At 44.8% G+C, this 27,252-nt stretch overlaps 1 protein-coding gene across 1 annotated transcript in view; it reads left to right on the top strand.

The window, feature by feature from the left end:
* Positions 1–15,490: 15,490 nt before the first annotated feature.
* FRY (FRY microtubule binding protein) overlaps positions 15,491–27,252 on the top strand; it is a 468,020-nt gene continuing 456,258 nt past the window's right edge. Inside the window, exon 1 of the mRNA XM_059717956.1 lies at positions 15,491–15,543. The gene's annotated coding sequence lies outside the window, so the exon portion shown is untranslated. The remainder of the gene's footprint in view (positions 15,544–27,252) is intronic.

Below are 27,252 nucleotides of genomic sequence, written 5' to 3'. Positions count from 1 at the left end.
TTCCTAAAGCTAGCAGTTAATTTTCTATTACTCATGGTGATATTGTTTGGAATTTTTCAAAAAACTATCTGGGTCAGCCTCAAGCACAATGAACAGAGCAAATTCATCAGAAGTATAGAGCAAATTCATCAGAAATGGGGAAGCTGAAATGGATCATTTTCTTCCTAATACCCAACATCTTGTATTTAATTCAAAAGCATATTACTCTATGTATGAGAAAGTACAATGATGGAGAAATAAAATGGAAAAGTTAGTTGTATTATAAGTATTTATAATAGTAAACATTATGTGGAGCCATAAATCTGTTTAAAGACAGAGTCTCTCCACTGAACATCTCATAATCTATCATAAAAAACTTCCACCTTGAGTGCTACAGGACAAAAAAATTACTGCTAGATTTAGCTGTCTACAATTCAGCTTTGAAATATCTAGACTTTCTGGCACCACATATTCAAATCCCTTTTCATTTGACTCATCCATATTTTTTTAATGAACTAAACTGAGCATATGCTGTTTATTATAGATGGTCTTATCAGACTAAATCTAAAAATGCAGCCCTTTTTGTTCAGAGGGGCCATAAAATGCCTAATTTTTAAAATCCCCAAGAACCTTAAGCCACGTGAAAAAATGTATATGTAACCATTTACGTAATTTCCACGTGCAATATTTATGAATAATATAGAATGTTATTATGTCCAAAGTATTACTCTGTTGAAAGCATTATACACCCATTAATTAATTAAATAGTTGAGTGTGAAATTTTTCAGCTAGGTCTCTTGTTGCAGTTTTGAGCATAAATGTACCTGAGCTGCATGACACTCATGCACAGCCCTAAGTTTTTAAAAACCAAGCCAAATACCAAGCCAAATACACTTGGCTCTGATAACCCTCCTTCCCAGGCTGACAATAGGATACTGTTGAAAACTACATGCAGTTTTAACCATCTGGCCTAAAAGATCCCCAGCATTTTTTCATAAAAATAAGTGTGTAACCAATGTTACGTGTTTTTTCTCCCTCTCCCAGTAGGTTCCATCTGTTGAGGTATTGTGCAGTTCATTGATCATCAGTAAGAGCAAGAACCAAAATGGGATTTAGGTGGTGTCACACTCATCTTTGCAATGCCTAATTTTTAGCTGCCTGCTCCCTAGAACAGGATCTAGAGCCGCATGTTAAGCACCTAGACTTTGTGTATGGTGTACGGGGAGAGTTAAGTACTAGGGCTGTGTGAAGCTTTGGTCCCTGATTGGATTTGGTGGAGATTCGGCCCGATTTGGTGGTCGAATCTCTAAATCTGAATTGAATCAGAGGCCCCTTTAATGTCTTTGAATCAAATTGGAACCCTTCGAATCAATTCAGAGAGATTTGGAAAGATTTGGAGATTTAGACATAGACACAGCTTTAAAAGTTTTTTCTATATACCTTGAGATATCAGCACAGCTCATGATCACTGCGTTGTTGGGGCACATGGAGTATCTCACAGGAGCACGGAGGCCCCGCCATGTGCTTGGCAGCGAATCTGCAAGTGGACCAGAAGTACTTTCAGTCCACTTACGGGTCTGCCGGGCAGTGCGCTGGGGCCCTCCGGTGCCCCCCTGCCTCAGCAATTAGCTGCAGGGGGACCCCATGTGCCCCCCCCGCAGACCCAGGAGGCACCAGTCACCGAGCCAGGGGGATACAGGGCCCGCCCCCAGCGTGCTCCCCGGCAGACCTGGAAGTGGACCAGAAGTGCCTCTGGTCCATTTCTTGGTTTGCTGCTGAATGCGCTGGGGAGCCCCCTGTGCTTCTGTGGGATACTCCATGCGCCCCAGCATCACAATGTTCATGAGCCGCCTGGTACCTCAAGGTATGTAGAAAAGACATTTAAAGCTGTGTCTATGTCCAAATTGCTGATTGTTCAAATCAGCATTGAATTGTCAGATTTGGATTCGACTGAATCAAATCAGGGACAGTGATTTGAATGAACAAATTGAATCACTTTCCCTGATTCGGACTGAATCCAAATCTGAATTGAATAGGGCCTGCTTCACACACCCCTATTAAGTACCTCAGAATGGTATTCACAACAGCTAGTACCCTGAATGGGAGACTAGCTAATGGGAAACACAAAGGAGGTGGGGGCAGGGAGGTGAGTGTTAAAAACCTTGCCCCTCTAGCTAATTCTGGACTGCAGGAAAGAAACTATCTCCATTCAGGATTCACTGCCTTGAGCCCTTTCCTAGAGTTATTTCCTTTCTTTCACTATGTCTATGACAACGGTCACTGTGAGATCAGCACTCCTTTATACAGTATTTCAATAGTTAAAGCACTCCATAGTTAAAATCAAGAGACCCAGGATCAGTGCCCTTTTCTGAACCTAAGGGAATTCAGGTCTACCTTTTCCACCCTTCAGATGAGTGCCTTTGCCACCAGACTAAAGGCTATTCTTTGGATTTAGGGTATATTCTCCACTCTTCCTGTTACAATTATTGCACACTATATAATTAGTTCAAGATTCATTGTGCCAGATAAACATGAGCAGGTGCAGGACTTGCTAGCCTTTCAGTTACAAAAGATATCTTACTTTATTAGGGAAGATGATAGTGAAATATAACTAGGACTTGAAGAAGCAAAAACTTACAAACTGATAACAAAATCACTGCAGTGTGGACAGTCCTGTTTGAAGGAGAACTTATTCTAATTAGCAAAACTGAGGGGTTGCTGGAAAATTGTGTCATGTATCTGGAAAAATAATGTTTTTATTATCTCTAAGCCCCAATTTTAAGGCTCTAAGTCTTGAATAATACTACTGAAGCTAATGAAATTACTGTAAATTTGTAGTAGCATAGTTGAGCATCTGGATCCTAATGTTTTGTATCCTTTGGCTTTCAGCAAAAGACTGCATTTCCCAGCACATCCTCTGCTCAACCCTCAAACCCTTTCTTTTCTCATACCTAGTTCCATCAAGCACATACCACCATCACATAACAAGCCTATTTCAGGTTGCTTGTCTCTCAAAAAAGGAGAAAGCAGCCATCAGAGGAATCACAACCACCAGGTAAGCAGAATTCTAACAACCAGGTAAGCAGTGTCTCCCTAAAATATAACACAAAATGTGTATTGCTACATATACAGAACAATAGGCAACTTGCCGAGCAAGACAGTCACAAAGAACCTGCAGCCTAATCAAGGATAATTGAAATGCCTACTATAAAAGCTATTACTATATGTGAATTGTGTCCTAAAAAAAAAATCTGTTTAACTGGAACTGCCATTTCTCTCTGCTTAAGGCATTTCACTAGCTCTAGAAATGGACGAATCTTAAACCCCCTACCCAATGGGCTGTTTGGCTTGGGTGGACCTTTGACTTGACTCAGCCAGGGTAAGGTGAGAATATTCTGGCTTTAATTATTATTGTTTCCTCCCTATTGTTTTGTAGATAGTGAAGTAGCCATTAGCAAAGATTAAATTCATTACTATACTTCAATAAGATAAGAGAGGCAAATTGTATCGTAACATAAAGCACATATGCCAGAGGGATGCAGAGGCCCTGGGGGGGAGTGGGATTCATTTTCTCATAAGCAGGGAACGCAGACCTAATTGCCAGCTGAACCAGATTGCATTACTTACATAATCCTTCCCTCTCCCTTGAGCCTAGGGAATTGCAGAGTTCAAAGATTATTTGAATCTAAATATTTTATGTTGTAATGGAAGCTAACACAGCAACACTAGCTAAATGGACTGACACAGGATATTTGTGTGTGCCTGTATGTGGGTTTGTACACAACAAAATGTATTTAAAGTGCAGGTGAGCACTTGTTCTGAGTCAGAATCTTGCATTTAGCCTTAAGTCCATCTATTCCAGTGGTGCTCAGGCTACAACCCCTGGGCCAGATCTGGCTCTTGCAGTAACTGCATCTGGCCTGCAGTCTGGGAGATCAGCAGTAAGCAGCTCAGCCTGGGCATTTCCCTTCCTGTCCTGTGCCACAGTGCTGATCCCCTCCACATGCAGAGGTAGGCTTTCTTCCTTTTTCTCTCCCCTTCTGAAATTAACAGCCACCTCACTCCTTCCTCCCCTACCAGAGAGGAGGGGTAGCTTGCAGTGCAGCCAAGTTGCAAGCACCCAAATCCCTCCTCAAAAGGCTGAGCTCCACTGGTCTAGTCTATGCTGCTTTTCCAGACTTTTGCTTGGTTAATTGATCTGTTAGCCCTGAGGTGCAAGTACTATTCCCCCTGAGGGAAGAAGGTTTACATATTCATTGTTTGAAACTATACTATACTAGCAACACAGTTTCATATTGTAGAATAAATGGAGGAAAAAAATTCCTGTCTTAGTCACCCAGCTCACAAACATGCACCTAGTTATATGATAATACATGCTCTGTCTAGCATTCAGAAACATGTCATTGGACTCTTAGTGGGATGTGGACTGGCAGCCCATGGCTCCTATACAGCTAGAACTGACTCCTACTCCATTCCAAGGCTGGCCTTAGGAAAAATGGAACCCTGGGAGAACTGGTATTTTCATGCCTTCCTCCCACCCCCAAGTCAGCAGCACTGTTGCAGGCAAAGGCAGGCAGGCAAACAGGGGCACGAGGCACGAGATGCGGAGCAACATGGTACACCAGGTAGGTGGGTGGGAAGTAGGCAGGCACTGCTGCTCCTGTGTGGGAGCAAGGAAGGTGGACTGGAGTAGGTGCCACCCTACCTGTGCATGCCCAGGCTGGCTTCTCCTCAGCAGTGGTTGGAGGTGGGGAGCAGGCTGGGCTGGGCACCACTCCTCCTGCCTGAGGTGGGGATTGGCTAGGGCAGGGTGGGGTGGGGAGGGAGGAGAGCTCTGCTATAAGCACGGGTTGCTTACATGTGTCTGTGCATGAGTTTGGCACCCTCCTGAACATGGTGCCCTGGGTGGTTGCCCACGTCACAGACCCCTAAGGCTGGCTCTGCTTCATTCCTCCTAATACGTTCCTGAGAATATCACTTCATTCTTACTGAAGTGTTGGTGACCCTTGTTGAGTTTCCTAGTGTTCTTCCCAAACCTGAGGAATGTGTGTCCTGTTACTCTAAACCTAGTACAGTCATTTATAGCAATACAAAGAGGTGCAAAAATTATTTACGCTCATTTTGCATTAGCATAGGTAAAGGTGCTGGACCAAAGTGAATCAAGCCCTGGTGTCTCTGAAAAGCAGTAAAAGGTTACACAATGGCTGAATCAGATTGTGTCTGTGTGTCCTGTGTAGAGCACAGTTCATCTCTGCAATACCTTCCTAAGCAACATTTTTTTTAAAAGTAGAAAAGAGAAGAGAAGACTGAGGGGGATCTGATACAGTATTCAAATACCTGCAAGGTGATTATAGAGATGATGCAAATAGACTATTCTCTGTGGCCACAGGGGACAGGACTAGGAACAATAGTCTCAAGATGCAGCAGAGGAAATTAAGGTTAGAGATTAGGAGGAACTTTCTGATGATGAGGGTGGTCAAGCAATGGACCAAGCTACCTAGAGAAACTGTAGAATCTCTATCCCTGGAAATTTTCAAGATCAAGTTAGACAAATCCTTGGCTTGGATGGTTTAGTTGGGGATGATCTTGCCCTGAGCAGGGGTCTAGACTAGACAGTAGTGTAACTTGGGGTGGGTGACTAGGGCACCAGTCCTAGGTACCAACATAATAGAGACTCCAGCTTTGCACTCCCAGCACTGCCGAAACCACCCTATGGCAACAGAAGCAGCCCTATGGCTTTGCTTTTGTAGCAGCATCCAGGTATACAGACAGCATGCTGTAGGAGAAAGAGCCAGAGCAGGCAAACTATGCTGTGGCTGTGGTGGCAGCAGTTATTGTTACAGAGCAAGAACAGGACAGAATATAAGGTTGTCTGTCTGTCTATACTCCTCCTTCTTGAGGTCTGGTCATGTCTAACATGAGCCAGACTTCTAAAGTGGCACTTATCAATTGATCAGTGATGACTTTAATTGATGAGCTATGCAGCAAATGTTTCCTCTAGCTTAAGGACATCAGTGTATATTACATTATATTTCCATATATCCTTTCTGTCTCCAAATGTTGACATTTTATTCTACTTCAATCCCACAATCTGTTTTCACCATGACAGTCAACTCTTCTACCTATTACCTCTCAGTCTCTTCCTGAACTCCGCATTTCTACTCAAGTCTTCCGGTAGGTGTCCTTCTAAAATCTCCTATGCACTATGTTCCTCTCTTAACCCAAGTTTCTGTTCTGCAGCTCATGTTTCCCTGCCTCATCATAGCTCTCTTTTTTTGTGTGTGATCCTGTATTTCCTTCACATTCTAACAAATAGATGAAACTGTGTGGCTGAGATGGCATTTATATAAGTCCTATCAAAATGTACAACCCCATCATAGGCTAATTTTTCCCCCTGTGATTGCTAAATGAAAAAGCATTTAAGGAACGTAAGCATATAAGGAATTAATGCTTTTAATACATTAATACATTTAAAGGCTTTCCTTTTAAAATAATGAACAAAGTGATGCTTAGAAGGCAACCATCATTCCATCCTCATTTGTTATAAATATCTGAAATATAAATAGCATGCATCAGGTTATAATACCTTAAATACCTTAAAACCTATAATACCTAATACCTTAAAACCTTAGAATGCTGTCCCTGTGTAGAGCACCTGGGGTTTGGAGACACATGAGTGGCATGCAGCCAGAAATGGATCATTTAAAAAATGTTTTCTTAACATGTTCCAGCTTGAAAGTCTTATCCATTTTGTCTGATGTTAGGATCCATAATTAACCAAACTTGTAAGATAATTGGTGTCACAAAACAAGTGACCCAAAATCTATGTTCCATAGCACTGTATCACCACAACTATATCTGTACTAACTACAAAAAGATGCACCCTGGAACACAGTTGCATCCATCAGGTATTGCTCAGCTACTGAACATGCTTTCCTCTTTATCAGAAAAATGGCATGAGGATAGATTAGTGCCTTTTAATAACAGCTCTAAACAAGAGTAACCCTGGATACATTGGGATTCAATGACACCTCTCAGAGACATGAAAATCTCTTTGGTGTTTTCTTTTCCCAAAAGAGTAATAATTGTATTCCAGCATTTAAAATCAGAGGTTAAAAACAATCTTCATGCTGGCTCAGCTGTATTGAGTGGTGCATTCTGGGGGCAGACCAAGCTGTAGCTCATTCTCCATACAACCTACTCCAACAAAGGAATAGGGAATGTGAAGAACCTTCTAATTCTTGGCTCCCTGGGCCATTCATTGTGAGTTGTATATGGGGTTCTCAAGCGATTCCTACAAAGCTTCACAGTCCTAGCTTGCTCTTTTGGGTTGACCACTCCACTCCACCGAAGAGGACCCCTGTGGTAAGACTTTATGGATTGAGCAATTTCTTCATTCAACCTACCCCCTCCACCATTGTGGCCCATTGTGCGGGTTTGTGTCTTTCTCTTTCAGCGTCGTGACCCACCTCCCTCCCCTTCTCTCATCCATTCCCCTCACCCCCGGGCTTAGTTGGCTAACATTGTATTTTCTGTAACCTATTTGTGCTCCTCTCCTCACCCCCATCCCTTCTATGTTAATCCCTCGCTCAGGCACTCTATATTTCCCTTATGGCTTTGTCATTTTTTGGTTCCTGACTCTTAACAGTTACTAATAAAATTCAATCTGTTCAAAGGATGGGAGTGGTGCATAAGTAATGTGTTTTTCCTAGTGTGCCTTCTAACAGCTATCAACTTCATGCTAAATTTGCTGTGAGCCTCATTAGCTGATCAATCCAGGGCTCAGCTGCCAAAAAAAAGGGAAAAAAAGAGAAAACAGGGAGAAGATGGGATGTTTTCAGCAAACACCTTATGAGGAAGAATAGACAACAAATAGTAGATTTTAGGATGTTCAACCCCATACTTGATGCGTAGGGGGTACACAGGGGTGCACATGCAGCCCCTGAGAGTACTGGTACCCCCCCAAAAGCGAGCGCTCTTGACTTAGGCAACAGGCAGGGGGGGCAGGGGGGGCAGGTGGAGCACTGGTGTCCTCCCTCCCCACAGAAAAGTGCCACTGACACTTCCGGGTGAGCCGCTGGCACTTCTGGGCTTGGCATCCAGCTGTGGGTGGCACCCCCCCCACCCCCCCGGTCAGCAATTGACCACAGGGAGATCCCCCCCTCCCTGCCACTGACACGGCCACAGCCGCCTGCGGATGGTCCCTGCTCAGCCTGCCCTTGGCCTGTGTCGCTGCCTATGGGTGGTCACCGTGCCCCCCCCCCCCCCCCCCCCAGCCTCAGGAGGCACGTGTCGCCTTTGTTCAACCCCCATAATCAGTTATTGACCTACAACAGAAACATGCACCAAGTGGAAAACCGGTGATCAGAAATACGTTGTTATTCATTTGCCCTGTCTTCTCTGAATGATTTTTGTGTGCATATTTCATAATCAGGTTTGCTTTTTCTCAGAGATCCACATGGAGCAAGAAACTAATTTCGTGTCAGATGTTCAATTGGGTCTTGGCAGTGTAGAAGGTACAGTCTCTATTTTTGTGGGTTCCCTACCTTTCCTCCAACCAACAGCCTTGTGGAAAGATTCTGTGTTATTCTGTACAAGCCACAGTCTTTCTGGTTTACTAATGGTTTTGGTTGCCAGTCATAAGACTCAGTGATGGCTCCATGGAGGTACCAATGGTAGTGTTGCAGTATTTTTAGCTCTTGTAGGAAGAGTCCCCAAAAAAGAGAACAGGAATGTGGTATTCTCTTCTTGAACTAACAACACAGAGATCCTTGATTACAATGATGAAGCCCACTCCCAAGAAAGGGAGATGTGGAAGTCATATACTACTAATTTGAGACAACCTGCAGCTTGATAGAAAAAAGCTTGGGTGAAATCCAAGGAGGCTCTTGGTCTGTCCTTTGGGTGGGCTATTAGGGTGGAGGTGTTAGCCTGTGTTCAGAGAAAGTTTCAGAGTAGGGTGACACTCTGAAAATACATGGGCGCTGTGTAGGAAATGCCACCTCTTTCCTTCCTCCCTCTCTTAATAAATATAATCTTGAGCATATGACCTCTGTAACAAATAAACTAGCAAGGCAATTAATTACTCAACCTGAGGTTCAAACAGAACCAAAAGCTCACATGGTAGAACAATGAAAGGTACTAAAAGACAAAAGATGGATGAAGAATTTTGGACCCTAGATATAAAGCTTTATTATTCCATTTTCCCCCAAATGACAAAGTAGATCTATTGATAGGGTGCAGCGCTGACATTGTATGGGTGTTGTCTAGGCAACATGGTTTGCTTGCTTTCTCACATCTATTTATTTTTAATAACCTTGAGAGTGTCACAGGAAATAAAAGTACTAAAAGGTTTATTGGAAAGAGACAGAGAAAATTAAACGGGACCCATTTGATTTTTATCTCACAGGATGGAGAACCTCCCTCAAACTTCTGGTTCAAGTCCATAACTTTTGTCTGAACTATAGGTTGCCAAAATAGATCCAGCTTCCATTAAAAGTATATAAATTGGTGCAAATTTACCTTCCTACTTTTTTACTTGCTATTCAGTTAATGCTTCCAAAAGGGTCATTGTTGTTTTAGCTATAGTGTTACTGCTTTCCAGGATGTAGTTCTAATTCTTATAAGTGCAACTTCCATTCTTTGTTCCTAGATGTCAGATCCTTGCATTTAGTTCAATTAAAATGAGAACTGGTCAAAACTCAGAATTTCTACTGTGCAGTAAATTTTGACATTTCAAAATGTTACTTTTTTCTGAATAAAAATTTTAAAAATCTTGTGAAATGAGATTTCTGAAAAACATTGCTCCAGAATTTACCCTATCAAAATAAAGCACGTCAGTATTACCAAAATTAAACAATCTGACCTTATCAAAGTTTTTTTCTTTTTAAAGAAAATCTTACATGACATTTGTATATCCCTGCAAAATGTTTAATTTTGTTGCAAAATCCAAATTAAACAGAAAACATTCCAACAGAAAACTTTTGATTATATAAAATTCATGCCCAATTGTCAGTTTGTACAACTGATTTGTTCTCATCAGTATGTATCACTCCCCCAATTTCTTATTGTCCTCAAACTTTAACAATGATTTATTTTTTTCTTGCATTCATGAATAGAAGTATTGAATAGTGATTAACTAAGAATAGATCTGAAGACTCCAGTAGAAGTGCCAGTATTCTTTGAGAACTGTCAATTTACATTGAGTACAAGCCTGACTCTACTTTAATATACTTTTTAATATAGTACTAACTTTTATATGTGTATCATAGAAGTCTAAATTAAATTCCGTACAAAAGTTTATATAAATTAAGTCTATATACTAGCCTTTGTTGGGAAGGGTGGCATCTACATTGTATAAATAAATAATTTATTGGTCATATGTGGTTGGTTCTTTGTTATTTTTTTGATGAAAATGTTTTCTTTACAAGAACTATTTTCTATAAATCCACATTGAGCTGGAGATAAGGGTCCAGCAATGACTCCATTAGATGAACCTTCCCCACCTGGGTGAACTGGACCCTCCCTCCATGTAAAGCTGCTGCCCTAAGTGGCAGCTGAAGAGTGCTGACTATTCTGTAAGCCTAAGTAGTACCATCTTTTAATTCTTTACTAATGGTGCTAGACTACATGGCCTTTTTTCCCTGGGTCATCAGATATTAGCTTCTGTTACATTAGTACAACAATAGCTTTTTCTGTCAGTCTTTTGGAACTATCTGAATGTTCCAAGGTATGTTATGAATCAGTATTAACTGTTCAGGATGCTCCTAAGTCAATTCTTTTAATACTCTTGGCTACAATTTAGTCAGTCCTATAGATTCAAAAAACCTAAAGCTGAATGGTGTTGTTTAGTAACCTAACCAGCTACTGTTAGACCAGAAAGTATGTTATCACTGTTGGAATGAATACATGCTACTTCCTTTGGAATGGAGAACAGTTTGAATATGGAGACCAGTTTAATGTATTCTATACTACTGTGGTTTCTGGGTCATGGTTCATATAACTTTATACAACCTTGTTTGTTTCAGACCTATATCATTGTTAAGATTTCATTTGTTCCTGATAAAATTTTTAGAATTCCTTCTACTTGTCACTCCTACTGACCATGCACATTTTTCCCCTTCAAAACTTTTACCTTCCCTTTTTATCTGTCTGCCTTTCTTAAGTGGTTTTTCCTCATTTGTCAGTTGTCCAAAGCTACCTTTTCTCCATTCATTAAATGTAGCATCTTTCACATTCTTTCTTTTCCATATAGAAACCATCCTGGCTGAAGCTGGGGCAGATTGAGGTGTGTGTGAATGGAGAGGGGCTGGGAAGGCAGCGGTGCAATTGCACCCACTTTGGATTCCTGCTCCACTCAAATTTGAAAATCTGCTTCAGAGGGGCAGAGATTTTTCTATTCAGGCAGCAATGAGGGAGTCAATTGATCTGATGGCTCATTATCATGTTCCGGATTCCTGTTAAGCTCTCTTCACTCCACAGGTGCTAATGATCCTCTATCCTTTTTAAGAGTCTAGCTGTTCCATTGATCAAAGTATCCTTTCTACTGTAATTGTGCTGTCTGTTAGCCATTCCTGGTAATGCCCCTCTTTTATTTTACAGTCCTGCAGGCTGTTTTAATTCAAGGTAAAAACCTTAATTTAGGTATGGTAATATTAATTCAGATGTAGAAAGGACCAACAGTGAAGTATCAGAGGGACTATCAAGACACTCAACTGAGTAAGAGACATCCACTTAACTATAATGACCACAGGGCTAATGATAATCTCTTTTGACTGTTTTGCCTATTTTGTTATATATATATTTTAAACAATATATAATCTGGCAAATTAGTGCACATTCCAATAGTTATAGTGATTTTTGCTCTGACCTTAACTGAGTAGTTTCATAGTAGTTAGGGGTCAGAAGGGACCTGAATAGATCATCTAGTCTAACCCCCCCGCCACTGGTTGGAGCACACACTGGGATCACACGACCCCAAATAGGTGTTTGTCCAACCTCTTTTTGAATTTACCCAAGGTAGGAGCAAGGACCACTTCCCTAGGAAGTTGGTTCCAGATCCTAGCCACCCTGACAGTGAAATAGTGCCTCCTAATCTCCAACCTGAACCTATTCTCCAGCAGCTTCTGGCCATTGTTCCTTGTCACCCCAGGTGCTGCTGGAGGGAATAGGACCTTTCCTATTTCCTGCTGATCTCCCCTAACAAGTTTGTAGGCAGCCACCAAATCCCTCCTCAGTCTCCGCTTGCTGAGGCTGAACAGACTCAGATCCCTCAGCCTCTTTTCATAGGGCCTGCCCTGTTGCCCTTCAAACAAGCGGGCGGCCCTCCTCTGAACCTTCTCAAGGCAGACCACATCCTTCTTAAAGTGCAGTGCCCAGAACTGGACGCAGTACTCCAATCATGGCCTGACCAATGTCATGTAGAGGGGTAGTATCACCTCTCTGGACCGGCTTGAGATGCATCTTTGGATGCATGACAAGGTGTGGTTGGCTTTGTTGGCTGCGGTCTGGCATTGGTGGCTCATGTTCACCTTGGAGTCAATAATGACTCCAAGATCCCTTTCTGCCTCTGTGCTCACAAGGGGGGAGCTCCCCAGCTTGTATGTATGCTATGGATTCCTTCTCCCCAGGTGCAGCACCCTGCATTTGTCTACGTTGAACCCCATCCTATTCTCCTCTGCCCACTTTTGTAGTCTGTCTAAATCTAATTGGAGCTTCTCTTCCCCTTCGAGCGTGCCTACCTCTCCCCACATCTTGGTGTCATCGGCAAACTTGGACAACGTGTTTTCTACCTCCTCGTCCAAGTCGCTGATGAAGATGTTAAACAGTGTAGGCCCCAGGACCGAGCCCTGGGGGGACCCACTTTTCACATCCTGCCAGGTCATAGATTTCATAGATTTCATAGACATTAGGGCTGGAAGGGACCTCGGAAGATCATCGAGTCCAGCCCCCTGCCCAAAGGACAGGAAGTCAGCTGGGGTCATAGGATCCCAGCAAGATAAGCATCCAGTTTGCTCTAGAAGGTGTTCAATGTAGGTGCTTGAACCACCTCCGGTGGCAGGCTGTTCCAGACCTTGGGGGTTCGGACAGTAAAGAAATTCTTCCTTATGTCCAGCCTGAAACAGTCTTGTAGTAGTTTATGACCATTCGACCTAGTCGTCATCCCTAGGGGCGCTCTGGTGAACAAACGTTCCCCCAGATACTGGTGGTCACCCCGATAAACTTATAGGTGGCCATCAGATCACCCCTGAGCCTGCGTTTTTCTAGGCTAAAGAGCCCCAGGGCTCTCAGCCTGTCATCATAGGGTCTGCTTCCCTGACCTCTGATCATGCGCGTGGCTCTTCTCTGGACTCTCTCAAGCTTCTCCACATCCTTTTTGAATTGTGGAGCCCAAAACTGGATGCAGTACTCCAGCTGCGGCCTCACCAAGGCCGAGTACAAGGGGAGAATGATGTCCCGGGATTTGCTTGAGAAGCATCTATGGATGCAAGCCAGCATTTTGGTCACTTTACTAGCCGCAGCATCGCATTGCAGGCTCATGTTCATCTTGTGGTCAATGATGACCCCCAAGTCTCTTTCTTTCATAGTGCTAGCCAACATAGCACTGCCGAGCCTATAAGGATGCTGCAGATTTTTCTTCCCAAGGCGGAGAACCTTGCATTTATCGGCGTTGAACACCATCAGATTCTCATCCGCCCACTTGCTGAGCCTGTCCAGGTCAGCCTGGATCACCCGCTTGTCTTCTGGTATGGATGCTTTGCCCCAAAGTTTGGTGTCATTGGCGAACTTGGCCAGTCCGCTTCTGACTCCAGTGTCCACATCGTTAATGAAGATGTTGAACAGTATGGGTCCAAGGACAGAGCCTTGGGGGACCCCACTGGTCACAGGACACCATGATGAGTGACTTCCATCAATTACTACCCTCTGGGTCTGACCATGGAGCCAGTTTTCCAGCCAGTGGATCGTGGAGGACCCAAGGCAACAATTGGCCAGTTTCTCCAAGAGGTGATCATAGGAAACCAGATCAAAGGCTTTTTTGAAGTCAAGATATATGACATCAATCTCTTCTCCCTTGTCCAGGTGATAGGTCACCTGGTCGTAGAAGGAAATGAGATTGGTGAAGCAAGACCTACCCGCAACAAACCCGTGCTGACTATCCCTTAAGATGTTGGCGTCAGCCAGTCCATTAAGGATGGCCTCTTTGATAAACTTTTCTAAGATCTTCCCCAGGATAGAACTCAGGCTGATGGGCCTATAGTTAGCCGGATCCACTTTCCTCCCTGTCTTGAAGATAGGCACCACATTGGCCTTCTTCCAGTCTTCGGGCACTATACCAGAGCGCCAAGAGTTTTCAAAGATCCGTGATAGAGGCTGGGCTATGATGCTCGCCAGCTCCTTGAGTACCCTGGGGTGAAGATTGTCAGGGCCGGCTGACTTGAAGGTATCCAGCTTCTCAAGATGTTCCTTCACGAAGTCAGCATTAATGAAGGGCAGGGGATCACCCCACCCGGACTTCCCTAGGTCGAGTACGACCCATCCACCACCATTCTCTGAGTGTGCCCCATCTAGCAATTTTTGACCCATCCAACTGTGTAGGCATCAATGCCACAGTTGCTCAGTTTATTAATGAGAATGGGGTGAGAGACAGTGTCAAAGGCCTTCTTAAAGTCCAGAAAGACTACATCCACAGCGACACCATCATCCAGGGATTTAGTTACCTGGTCATAAAAGGCAATCAGGTTGGTCCTGCCTTTGATGAACCCATGTTGATTTTCCCTGGGCATGATCTCCCCTGCTGGCCCCTCACAGATGTGATCCTTGATAATTATTTCAAGGATTTTCCACAAGACCAATGCGAGGCTTATGGACCTATAGTTTCCTGGGTCCTCCTTTCTCCCTTTCTTATAGATGGGGACCCCATTAGCTAGTTTCCAATCTCTGGGCACCTGGCGCGTGGACCACGATCACTTGTACAGCTGGGCCAGGGGCACAGCAATGACCCCCGCCAGCTCCCTCAACACCCTTGGGTGGAGGGCATCAGGGCCCGCAGATTTAAAAACATCAACCCATGGGGCTGTCCCCTGTCTCCAATGCTGCCGGTGGCTTCTGAGGGTGCTGGCCAGGCCCGTCCCGGCTGGCTTCTTGACACTCAGGAGGTGCCAGTCGCCCACGACCCTAGCACCACGAGGTCCTTCAGAAATTTCTTCTGGCTTATTCTGTCCGCCCTCTGAGGTGCAGGGGCAGAAGAGGGTGGGGGCTTGTGTGTGGATCCCCCTCCCTTGCGTGGTGCGGGGAGCCCTGTCTCATGGGTGCCCCCCCGGAAGCAGCAGAGTGGGGGTCTTCCCCCTGCGTGAGGCCAAGCCCCAGCTCAGGTCGGGGGCAGGGGCAGGGCGGGAGACCGCCCCGCGCCGCACCTCAGCGCAGACCGCGCCCGGGGCGGGAGCCCCAGGTGGGGGCGGGGCGGGGGGAGGGGCGGCCGTGCCCTGCCCACCCGCGCTGCGCCAGCTCCCGCCCGGCGGGGCTCGTTTTGACAGCAGACGGCGAGGGAGGGAGCACCTGCAGTGGGTGAGCGACCGGGCGCTCGCGTCTCTGCCCTCAGCCGGGGAGAAAGTTTCCCGGGAGCCCCAGGGGTGGTGCGCGGCGGCGGCGGGAACAAAGCTGGGCGTGAGGGGCGGCGGGGACCGGCCTCGTGCCCCCGCGCGCATCATGGCCGCTCGGATGGCGGCCCCGGCCGGGCGCTGCCGCCTCCCGCCGCCTTTGCGGAGGCCGCTGCCTTCAGGGCCGGGCGAGCCCGGGTGCGCGGGACCTGCCCCGCCCGGCGGGGCGGGCATCTCGGTCAGGGCGGCGGGACTGCCCCTAGGCCGGTGGGGAGCTGCTGTGCTTAGCCCCACCCTCCAGTGGGGTTGATGTTTGTAATCGCCTTGAATTTAGCCCCAAGTGTAGACCCCACAGGTTGGCTGCAGCACTAAGTCCAGCGCGGGATGCTGGCTTAGGCAGTGATCCCCTCCGCTTGCCGCCTGTCGCAGGGTTCCCCTTGGCTTGTGCACGCCTGTCTGCAGTTGGAGCAGCCTTTGCCTCTTGTGTGTAGGGATCGGACTCGTGCACTGGGAAAAAAAGGGCTGCCTGGCCTGGCGCATCTCTTTGTGCTGGATGGCAGTGTCCAGATTGGTCCGTGTGCCTCGGGGACTTCACTAGCATCTGGACAGTTCCAACTTTCTAGGCCTGAGGGCAGATTTTTGGCTGTGCTGTGTGGTCCAGGGAGGGCTTTTGGTGGTATTTTAGTGCTTTCAAGGAGCCTGTTGTGCTGAGCAGATTTTGGGATAGTTTCCAAGTTAGAACTGTTGAATTTAAGTGAACCCATTATTAGGGGTTATTTGCATGGCCATGGACACTCATTCCACTTCATAAACCAAACTGATCTCATTTACTCTTCAGTTACAGTATTGTCTCGCACCAGACCTCTTTCCCTGCTGTTTGACAGAGTCAGTTCTGAAAGTGCTGATAAGCAACTGAATTCATGAAAAATGGAGTTATTCGTGTGGAGATGCAGGTTGTGTGCTAGTTTTTCTTCTCTATTAAACATAAGTCGTAGTTTCCCAGGCACGTGCTTCATTACGAATCTTGAAATTTAACTTCCTCAAATATTTTGCACTATTCACCAAGATTCACAAATTTAAGCAAACTGTGCTGACAGCAAGCCACATGAGAGTGCTTATAAATTGAACGCACTGAATGATTGTTTAAAAATTGAACAAATGCATTGGGTAATTTGTCCAAGTCTGTTCATCTTGCTAATTATTGGCTTCATTATCCCCGTTGTTTGCAACCTCTCATTTTGCCCTCATTCCTGATTTTGCTAGGGTCCCTTTCTCATGTAAAATATTAAGATAGTTGGTCTTGTGGGTAAATAACAATAGGGATTGTAGGGTGCTGTTGATTAGGTGCTCAGGGGAGGCACTGCTGAAGGGCAATACACAAGTGGAGCCTTTGGTGTTGCCCTTTAGCAGTGACAGAGAAGGGCCCCTGATGGTGGTATATCTTGCTGTAATGGTTTAAATTGAATGTGTTTCTATTGGGGGTAGGGGAATGGAGTTGATGTGAGTTTTGGGGACAGCCATGCACCTCCCCCCCCCCCAATGGAAGAGGGAGATATGAGTTTGCAAAGGACTTTAAAAAACTGGGGAAAGGACTCCTTTGGGTCTGAGGCAGCAGAGAGGAACTGGGTACAAGGGACTATGGGACAATTTTTGTCTCTAATGGACATAGTGAATGTGGGTTGGGAAGTGAGAGAGACTTAGGCAGGGGGAGATGCTCCTAGATGAGAGGCAACTGAGCAGGATTGGGAGGGTTGGGATGCATTGTATTTGAATTCCTGGATATTTTGAGAGGAGTTTGATTTGTTTTAGTATCCTTTTTAGTTTTTTTATGAGTAATTTTGTCATTTATTGTAAGCTGCCCTGAGTCTGGCACATAAACTAACTAACTAAAATTGTAATAAAGGAAAAACTTTTTCACATGAAGTGGACTGCTACTGAGAGGGAAGACACTTTGAACAATAGAATATCACCTATTATTATTAGGAAGTAGTCTTTGCACTGTTTATATACTGTTTAAAGCACAGAAAAAACCTCATAGTCTGTGAAACAGTAGAAAGTTTCACTGTAATCCATGATGCTGGTAAAATGGTGAATGATGCTGGCCCGCTTTGTGTTTATTTGTTTTTCAGTTTGTATTGGTTAAACATTTACCTCTTTACCATTATGAAAAACAACTGCTTTACTTATTTAACTATTTTTAATATTTATCAGAGATTGAATTTTTATCACTCTTTCCTTCAAAAGCAAGAGGATATATTAAAAATGTGGTTCACAGCACATTACTTCTGGCAATGGGTGGTTAGGATTTGAGAACACTTGTTATTGAACTTATTTAGAACAGCTCTTGCTTATCATTAATTCCATATCAAATAATACAGTGACATACTAGCATGAAAGTCTAGTTTTATAGAATTTATTATAACTTGCCTTTGTTTTAAAAATCTACTGTACATACATCTTCCAAATTGCCCAATACAGGATTGTATAGTGCACTAGAACACCTGACAATAATGCCTGGTCAGAGTAAGTTATTAATTGAAGAAGCAGGCAAATCTATATACATTATTTGTTCACTTATGTGATGTAAGATAGGACTTAGGCACTGTTCCTATACAATGTTTGGTTTTGTATACATGGGGGTTTATACTTTATTATTAGTAATATTTGATGATTTTCTGAAAATAAGATGTAGAGCGGGGCTTGGCACAGATGCCTCGGGGCAGATGGCAGGGAAGGGGCTGGGGCTGTGCTACCACAACAAGAATTGAGCCCCTTGTGGCTCCCCTGCCATCTGCCCCAAGGTGCCCATGCACTTGCCACTGGCAACAAGCCAGGCCAGGGCTCCGCAGATGCCAGTGCCGTTGCTGGCAGCCTCCCCACTGCCTGCTGCTAGCAGTCCAGGCTTCATGGTGGGTGGCAGAGGTCTGCCCAGAGCCCTAGCTGGCTGTGGCAGACAGCCAGGAGGCTGCAAGCAGCTGCACTGGGGTCTGCAGAGCCCTGGCCTGATTTATTGCCAGCGGCAGGTGCACGCATTCCTCAGGGTGGATGGCAGGCAAGCTGAGAGGGTCCCAATCCTTGTTGTGGCAGTGCAGTCCTAGCCCCTTTCCTGCTGTCCACCTTGAGGTGTGCGTGCACCCACTGCCAGCAATAAGTCAGGTGTCAGGCTGGGGCTATAGCCAGACCGTGGTATAGCCTCTTGCAGCCTCCCGCCTGTCTGCTTCACCTGGTTCAGGCACTGGCCCCTGCTGTCTATCATGGAGCTGGAGGCTGCTTGCAGCAGGTGGTGGGGAGGCTGCAAGCAGCTGCACTGGGGTCCATGGAGTCTCGTTGCTCGTGGCAGGTGTGCATACACCTCAGAGTGGGCAGCAAGGAAGGGACCAGGCAGCACTGCCACAACAAGGATTGGGCCCCTTGTGGCTTCCCCACCATCCGCCCCTGTCATACCAACATCTTACAAGTCAAAGTTGTGGGTGGTTTTGACACCCTGCCCAAAAATGTTGCCAATCCCTGTTGCAGAGCATGTGTTTAATTATATAAAATGGAACTCTTAAGTCCATTTTCTCTCCTTCCAACTATAAAAGTAACATTCACAAAACAGGCAGAGGTACTGGTTCCTGCTCCCCTTTCAGTGTATAGCCCACTTACTAGGATATTCACCTAGGATGTTGAGATCAAGGTTCAAATTCCCTCTCTGTCTGATTCACAACAGGGTTTTGAACTGAGGTTTGCCCTCTCAGGTAGCTTTTCCAACTGGTAGGATGCAAGTCAGTGGTTTGTTCTCTGCCCCTTTCACAGTTACAGTTTTGTTGCCTCCATCTTTCTGTTCTGGACAATTAAAGAAGAAAAAAGAAAAAGAAGAACAACTCTACACTATGCCCTAGGTGCTGCCCTAGTTGACCCATGTGGTGTGTGTTGGACTGGTCCTGCATGCAAGGCCCAGGACACAGTCTCCATGCAGTTCCTGCTCTGGGACCCACGACCTTGGCTGGTCTGAGACAGTGCTGCATGTGGCCCCCATTCTAGCCAGTCCAGAATGCATGCTACGTGACACCTGCTTCAACCCATCTGTGAGCCATGCTGTATGTGGCATCCCCAGGACTGAGTGCCACAAGTGGCATAGTCCCTGATGAGCAATACAGGTGCCGCATGCAGTGTGGGTCCTGGACTGGCTGGAGTGGGTGCTGCATGCAGCTGGGGTCCCAGTCCAGTGTGGGGGGGGAAAGGGGATAGGGCACCACGTATGGCATGGATTCTAGACTGGTTGCTGCTGGCACTGGATCTGGTAGGGGGAGGGGAGGGGAGGGGAGGGGAGGGGAGGGGAGTCAGTGAGTGCAATCTAAACCATGGACCAGCCCTGCAGCACTAATCCAGCCTGCAGGGCCAGATCAGTTTGACACCCCCGTCTTAGGTTATTGGTGAGCTCACAATGGGGTTGGAGATATATATGTACATGCCTATATGTGTATATGGTTTCCTGCTTTCCTGCTCCTTCCTCTTGTGTACCCTCTAGAAGTACATACCTAACTTTGAGAAACGCTAATGGAGGGTATTCTGTGGTGGGTTTCTCTCCATCTCTCCTGCTGAAGTGATTCTGCTCTGGTATGTAAAATATGTAAATATTCACTTGACCAGAGAGGAGGGACTATAGCAGTGTTTTGCAACCAGAGTGCCATGGCACTGTGGAATGCCTTGAGATTGTTCAGGTGTGCTGTGGGGTACTACACAATGTTACTGTCAGGTGTGCAAACAAGATAAACGTAGAGATTTCAAACAGGAATTTACAGCATCAAAAACATTCTGACTTGTGGTCTTTCTGAGTTTGCTGAAGCAGAATAAGTGATATTATTTTTCTCTAGTCAAAAAATGAATCAAAGCTAAAAGCTGACATTTTCTTACCCGTGCCTCAAGTCTAAAAAGGTTGAGAACCACTGCTCTGCTCTATAACCTGATAGACTTTCATTTGAGAGGTGGGGCAGAGGGGTTCTAGTCTCTGTTCCAGTAAGAATTTAAGTATTTTATAAAGTGGAATATTCTGAAGAGGAACGAGACACAGAATATCCTTTAGCCTTGTCTCAAGGTTGGAGATCTGTGTTCAGATGCATTCCCTGCACAAGGCAGAGGATTTGAACCAAGGTCCCATGTGAGCATCCTAACCACTGGGATTGCTGCTACTATCTTCTCCTTGGTATTGTGAGCCATGCTTTGCTTTTATTAAGAATGCGCAATATTTTTATTCCCCCAGTTAGACAGAGATTGCATACAATTCTGGTTTTGGGTAGATCTGAAATACTTTCAATTTTTACCAAAAGTATTCTGGCAGGAAAATAAAAATAAAAATGGGTGAGAGCAGATAAGGCTATACCATAAAACATTACCACACGTGAGCAGTGCTACTAACAATGGCTGGAGATTTTTCTTTAGTTCAGAGGTCAAGGCATTTGTTTCTAATTTGCACATAATTAGAGAGTGGTGATAAATTAGTCGTAATAAGACTTTAAGAGGACTTCAGGTCTATGCATTAATGTGGATCTCTGAAGTAATAGTTGTTGGAAAATGTTGCAGATCCATTCACTATATTTGGGTATTCACTACATTTGGCTTGTCTTGGAACAAAAGCTTCAGTAAAAACTTTATGATAGATTGAGGACTTTACATGGAATCATTAAAGTTTGTCCCCAAGTGGTAGGAACTCCTGAGAACACCAGATGCTTGAGGAAGTAGTTGTAATATCAGATATGCTAAGGCTCTGAAATTATTTAATTGTCTAGTGTCTGGCTCTCGGATACAAATCTTTACATAATTGGTCTCTAATGGAGCCTTTTCTTCAACTCAGGTGGTAGCAGATGATTTTAGGAACATCTATCCTCAAATAACTTATACCAACATCACTGTGTGGTGTAGCTGACAAATGTGCTGCTTGTACCCACCCATCACACAGATTTATTTTTTTTATAGGCTGAAAACAGCTAATGTGTTTTGTTTTGTTTTTATGTGAGAAGATGTACTATCCATTTTTTCTCTTATGTTCCACTTATGTTGCTTACTTAATATTTTAAAAGCCTAGCTTACATACAAAAGCAATAGTGACATCAGTAGTTGCACTTTTTTTGTTCAAGAACTGTACAGGGATGCTTTCAAAGAGAATGCTGTTTGCAGGGCATTCTGGTGAGAGTGACAGCCTGGTTGCTGGTCATGAGCCAGGACCAATGCTGTGACCTCAACACACATGATGGGGTGCCACAGATGGTCCTGCAGTTACAGTGCTGGCACAGAATGTGGAATGATCTACTGGTAATGGGTAACTTCATAATACTTTTTAAGGTGTGCTGAACTGATACAGATTTTACCATCAAAATACAGAGTTCTTTAGCATTTATAGAAGGTTTAAAGAACTTTATAGAACCTTTCAGTTTATTTTTAATCTATTGTAGTATACCTTTCTTCCTAATTGATCTTTAAAACTCTTCACAGTATTTTCAGGTACAATCAAAATTTATTCGTAGAAATGTATTCATCTTTTTCATAGCACCTGACAAGGTAGGTTGTTGCCAACAAAAGCTCACACCTCTCTGAATCAGTCAGCCTCTAAGGTGCTACCGTGTCCTACCTTGTGCCGGATTTCAGGCTAACACAACTAAAAACATATTTCCAGGATTGGAAATCAGGAAAATAGATTTAAGTTAGAATAAATATGCATATACTACAGTCAGTTAAAGGTACTTATTGAGTTAGATCCTGGATAATTGTACCAAACCCCTTTGAAAAGCTCTTTTGATTAAAGCCTACTATAGTATCATTTGGTAGTACTCTTTGAAAATCCTCTGGGAATTCTTGTTATAGATGTGCAAATAATAGAGAGAGCTTCTATTTATAAAGGAAAATCCAAGCCTTAGTTGGTTAAGTTACAGGACATGTAATAGAAAACCAGTTGTTGAATATGAAGTATTATATATGAATAGTTTCAGTACTCAGATGTGTGCTAGGTATCTAGCAGTGTTGACAAAAGGTATATCCCATGCTCTAGAGCAGGGGTTTTCAACCTCCAGCCTGCTGGACAGATGCAGCTAGCAAAGCCATTGCATGTGGCCCACAGGGTTCCCTACGGGTCAGGAAATTTGGCAGGGGGGAGCAGTGGCCATTAATATAGCCACCTCCTCTCCTGCCAAGTCCCCAAACCCCAATCCCTGCACAGCCAATCAGAGCCAGGCCATGTGCCCCCTTCCCCCACAGGGCCAGGCCACATGCCCCCAGCTTCTGGATCAGGGCCAGACCATGCCCCCTTCCCCCTGTAAGACCAGGTTGGGTCCTGGCCATGCCCCCCATGGCTGAGACATGCCCCCTTTCCTCTGTGGGGTTGGGTTGGGGTCTGGCCTGCCGCCTTCCCTCTCCACAGGCCCAGGTCAAGCTGCTTTCCCTTGCAGGGCTTCACTGGATCTAGCCTGCCCCCCGCTCCCCTCCATGTGGCCAAATAATACCTGCTGTGCCCCACTGGGGGCTGGATCTGGCCCGTGGGTGGACTAGGCCCTTCCAGCCCAGCTTGCTGCGCAAAAAAGTTGGGCACCACTGCCCTAGAGAGCTTACAGACTTAAAATTTGGATAAGTTGTAACTAATATTAACGATAGCAAAAAACAGCAAGGAGAGGAACGGAAAGGGGAGACAGGCCAGGAGAGTAATGGGATTTTAGAAACTAAGGGGTACTTAGTGGTGGCAAACCAGAAACTGGGATTGGAATGAGAGAAAGGGGATAGAAGAATATAAGGATAATAAGCGTAGTTAGAGGTGGGGAAAAGAGGGAAAACCTAAGGGTCATGGTGAAGCCTTTCATAAGCATCATAAGCATAAGTGGTGGCTAGTCACTTGGGTGGGTTGTGTATTTGCAGCAATTTGTTAATCTTAATATTTTCTGCCAAACTCCAATACTTTTGAGTTTAGCCAAGGCTAATTTTTGAATAATTGGCTTCTTAGATTTCACTGTGGAATTTGCTAGTAATAAATTTGTTCTGGCTGGGCTTCATTCTACACTAGTCCCAAAGCCCATCTTTTTGAAGAAAAATAGAAAATACCACATATTGAGGCAGGCAATATCATCAAGATTATTTGCTCCATAAAACTGCATAACAAATTTTCAGTAGTCTGAGGGTAATATCAGAAACAAAGAACAAGGTCTTTCCATCACTACAGAGCATCAGGAGAGCTGCAATGTCTAGGATGCTTCTAGTCTGAAAAATGATTGGTCAGCTCTAGTCTGGTCCTTAGAGATGGCTGACTTAAAAGAAAACAAATAATCCAATTTAAAAGGCTATAAAGTAAAAAATGAAGGGGGGAAATCTTTAGTTTTAATAGGAGGCTATCATTCACAGTCATGAAAGTGCTCATATCCATGTACCAAACAGACATAAGGATGCCAAGTAAAATACAGAGGCTAAGTACAGGCATTCAAGAAGCCTGAGGCAGAAGTGCTCTAACTTTTGAGCTTTACTCTAAGTCCCCAAGGTTAGGTCAAGAGCAAACAGAACACCTGATAATCCTTCAGTAGGGCAGGGCTCAGAGCTTACCTGCATGGGCAGAGCCCAGCAGATAGAGGGGGGGCTCCCTCATGCTTCCCAGTGTGCCCTGAAGGCTCCCCAATGGAGTGGGATGGCTGAGCCACCCCTGATTGGTTGCTAGGCATGAGCCACCTTGCCTTCAACTAACTGCCTGCTGTTGTAACTATTCTCCAACCATTTGGGTTGGTCTAATAAAAGATATCAAATTCACCCAAGGAACCTTGTCTGCCTATGTCTTTAGACCAACACGGCTACAACCCAAACCCCTGCTGTTGTGACTTGTACTTGCCTTCGTTTCCCAGCCATCATACCCAAACAAAGAGGGAGACCCAGTAGACTATGTGAGTCTCATTGGAGGCTGCAGGATTATTATGGATGCATACCTGGACCTGATGCAGCAGTGGCTTTTCATGGCACATACCCTCATGGCCACAAGTCACCAGCTGGCCATCCTGTGCATGGTTGCCCAGTGCACCCTGAGCCCACCAAGTATGTGCCTCTGTGTGTGTGCGCACATGCGCGCATCAGATGCCTGGGTTGTGTGTGATATGTGGGTTGGCTGCCAGGTGGCGGTGTGTGCACGTGCATGCGTCAGATGCCTGGGTTGGGTGCGTGTGCATGCATGCATCGGATGCCTGGGTTGCGTGCATGTGCACGCGTGTCGGATGCCTGGGTTGCATGCATGTGTGCTCCCCACGTGCATGCATTGCATGCCTGGATTGCGTGTGCGCGCGCGCGTGCACATGTTGGATGCCTGGGTTGTGCGTGTGCACATTGGATGCCTGGATTATGTGTGCTCTGTATGTGTGCGTCTGTGTGTGTGTGTGGAGGGTGGAACGCCTGTATTCTGTGCAGGTGTGGTGCTTGGAATAAGTGTAAGGGCTGTACCGGATTGCATCAGAATATTTTAAAAGAAACCCATACATCTTGTTAGGGCTCTTATGAATGAATGTCTGCACAATTGTAGATGAAAAAGAACTGTATTTAGAAAATAGATTTATGTGTACTTTATGAAAATGCTTTTCTAAAGTTCCTCAAAAGACTGGTAAGGAAAGTAAGCAGCTATTAGAAGGTAGGAGGTGAATTCACTCTCTCAGGTTATAAGCAGATTTAGAGAGAGAGAGAGCATGAAAAGGCAAAAGTAAGAATTAAATAGTTTATTATACCATAGTTGTATATTAAGAACGATGATGTTTGATATACTTGGTCAATGAATGTGGTGATTTGTGAGGTGGCAAAACTCACAGTGATACCAAATTAAGTTAGCCAAGACTAGAGAAGTGTGTGAAGAACTTGAGAGAGACCTAGAAATGTTATGACTGACAAAATGATGTTTGATGAAATTCAGCATTGACAAAAGCCAGGAAAGAATTCCTCAGCTGAATGAGTAACAGGGAATACAACTACTGACCTACATTGTAGGGTTCTCCGGTAACTAACTAGTTGGGATAAATAGCTCTTTGTTTTTAATATTGTAAGTTGTAAAAGGAAACAAATGCTAGGTTATTAAAAAATGGGATATAATCATTGCTAGTATGTTTTAACTTTATCATAAAAATCAGTGGTAGGCCCACACCTTGAGCCTAGTGTTTACATGGAGTCACCTACTATCAAACAAAGAAAGGAGAAATAGAGGGATGCAGAGACTGACAACAAAAGTAATTGAAAACCATTCATAGAAAGCAAGACTGGTGAAATTGTTACCATTCATTTTTTTCACCCTACACTATAGCAAATTATAAGTGTACAGTATACAGCATTTTCAGTATAGGGAATGCTAATTAGGTGCTGCTATTTTGTCCTTTTTAAATGAAGGAGCAAGGGGATATGTAATAGAATTGAAAGGTCATAAATATAAAATTGATATAAGGACATATTCCTTCATACAGTACAAGTTCATTTTCCTTTATAATTAGCCTGTGGCATTATGGAATTCATTGCCAGAAAATATCACTGAGGCTAAGAGCTTGGCAGGATTAAAAAGGTAGTGGATGCTTGCAAGTATCTTGAGAACATTCAGGTTTCATTAGATAGGATTAAAAAGAATTCTTAGTGATATAAACCTCTGGCTTCAAGGCATACACTAACTACCAGCTGAGGGGGCTAGGCGGGCATGTTATTTCACTGTAAGGTTTCTTCCACCTTCTGTCAAGCCATCTGGTACTGCCCATGACAGGTAGGATGCAGGATTGGATGGATCACTGTGATCCATTATGACAATTTCTATCCGCCTGTCAATGGGAGTTCTGAGATTGATGAAAAACAATATAAATTTCTGAGAGCAGAAGACAGAACTCTCTTGATGGATTCCACTGTGCTATGGAACTGTTGCTTAAAAGAGAAAGGTAGGTTTGACCCAAAGTTAGCTGTTTTTTAAAGCAAACTGAAACCGTTTTCTAATAAACAGTCTCTTAAGGGGAAGGCTGAATAGCAGCTCGACATCCTTTCTCACGAATAGATGAGGAAAATATAAGAACACAATAACAAGTGACGGCATGTTACCAGCCATATTTAAAAAACAAAAGAAACAAAGCAAAACATGTCTGCCTACAAAGTTGGCCTTTATACGCAGTGTGTGTAGGGATATGGAATGTTAGTCTAAGGGTGTATGTAGACAAAACGGGAACCCTAAATTTGAAGTGGTGGGTTTTAAAAAACACCACTTCAATTTTAGGCTGATTAGACCCCTGTGTCATGCACACACCCCGCTGACTTACCTGCCTCTCCGGCAGGGTGGAAAGGGCGAGCTACCAGCGGGTAGAGTGCAGAGGGGAGGGGGGGCAGGGCTGGTGCTTTCCTCCGTGGCAGTGGTGGCCCCCCAAGGTGGCACCCGCCCGCAGGCACCCAGCTTGAGTGGTCCTGGGGGGCACCACAGCCGCAGAGGGTAGCACTGGGCCCCTGTGCAGCTCAAGCAGGCAGGCAAGCTCTGAGGCTGGGGGGGAGAAAGATCAGGTTTGCCACTTGGACGGAGCCTACCTTCCTGGGCTGCTGCCAGGCTGCCTGCAGGGCTTCCTGCAGAGCCGCAGAACTGCACGGAGCCCAGTGCTTTGCTTTGTGACTAGGGGCAGCAAACTAAAACTCAAAGGAGCTTTAGTTTGCTGTGCCCCAAGTCATGTAAGGAAAATTACGC

The sequence above is a fragment of the Alligator mississippiensis genome, chromosome 1 (assembly GCF_030867095.1).
Source record: "Alligator mississippiensis isolate rAllMis1 chromosome 1, rAllMis1, whole genome shotgun sequence".
Classification (NCBI taxonomy): Eukaryota; Metazoa; Chordata; order Crocodylia; family Alligatoridae; genus Alligator; species Alligator mississippiensis.
The sequence above is the reverse complement of the archived record's forward strand: the minus strand, read 5'-3'. Positions and strand labels throughout refer to the sequence as shown.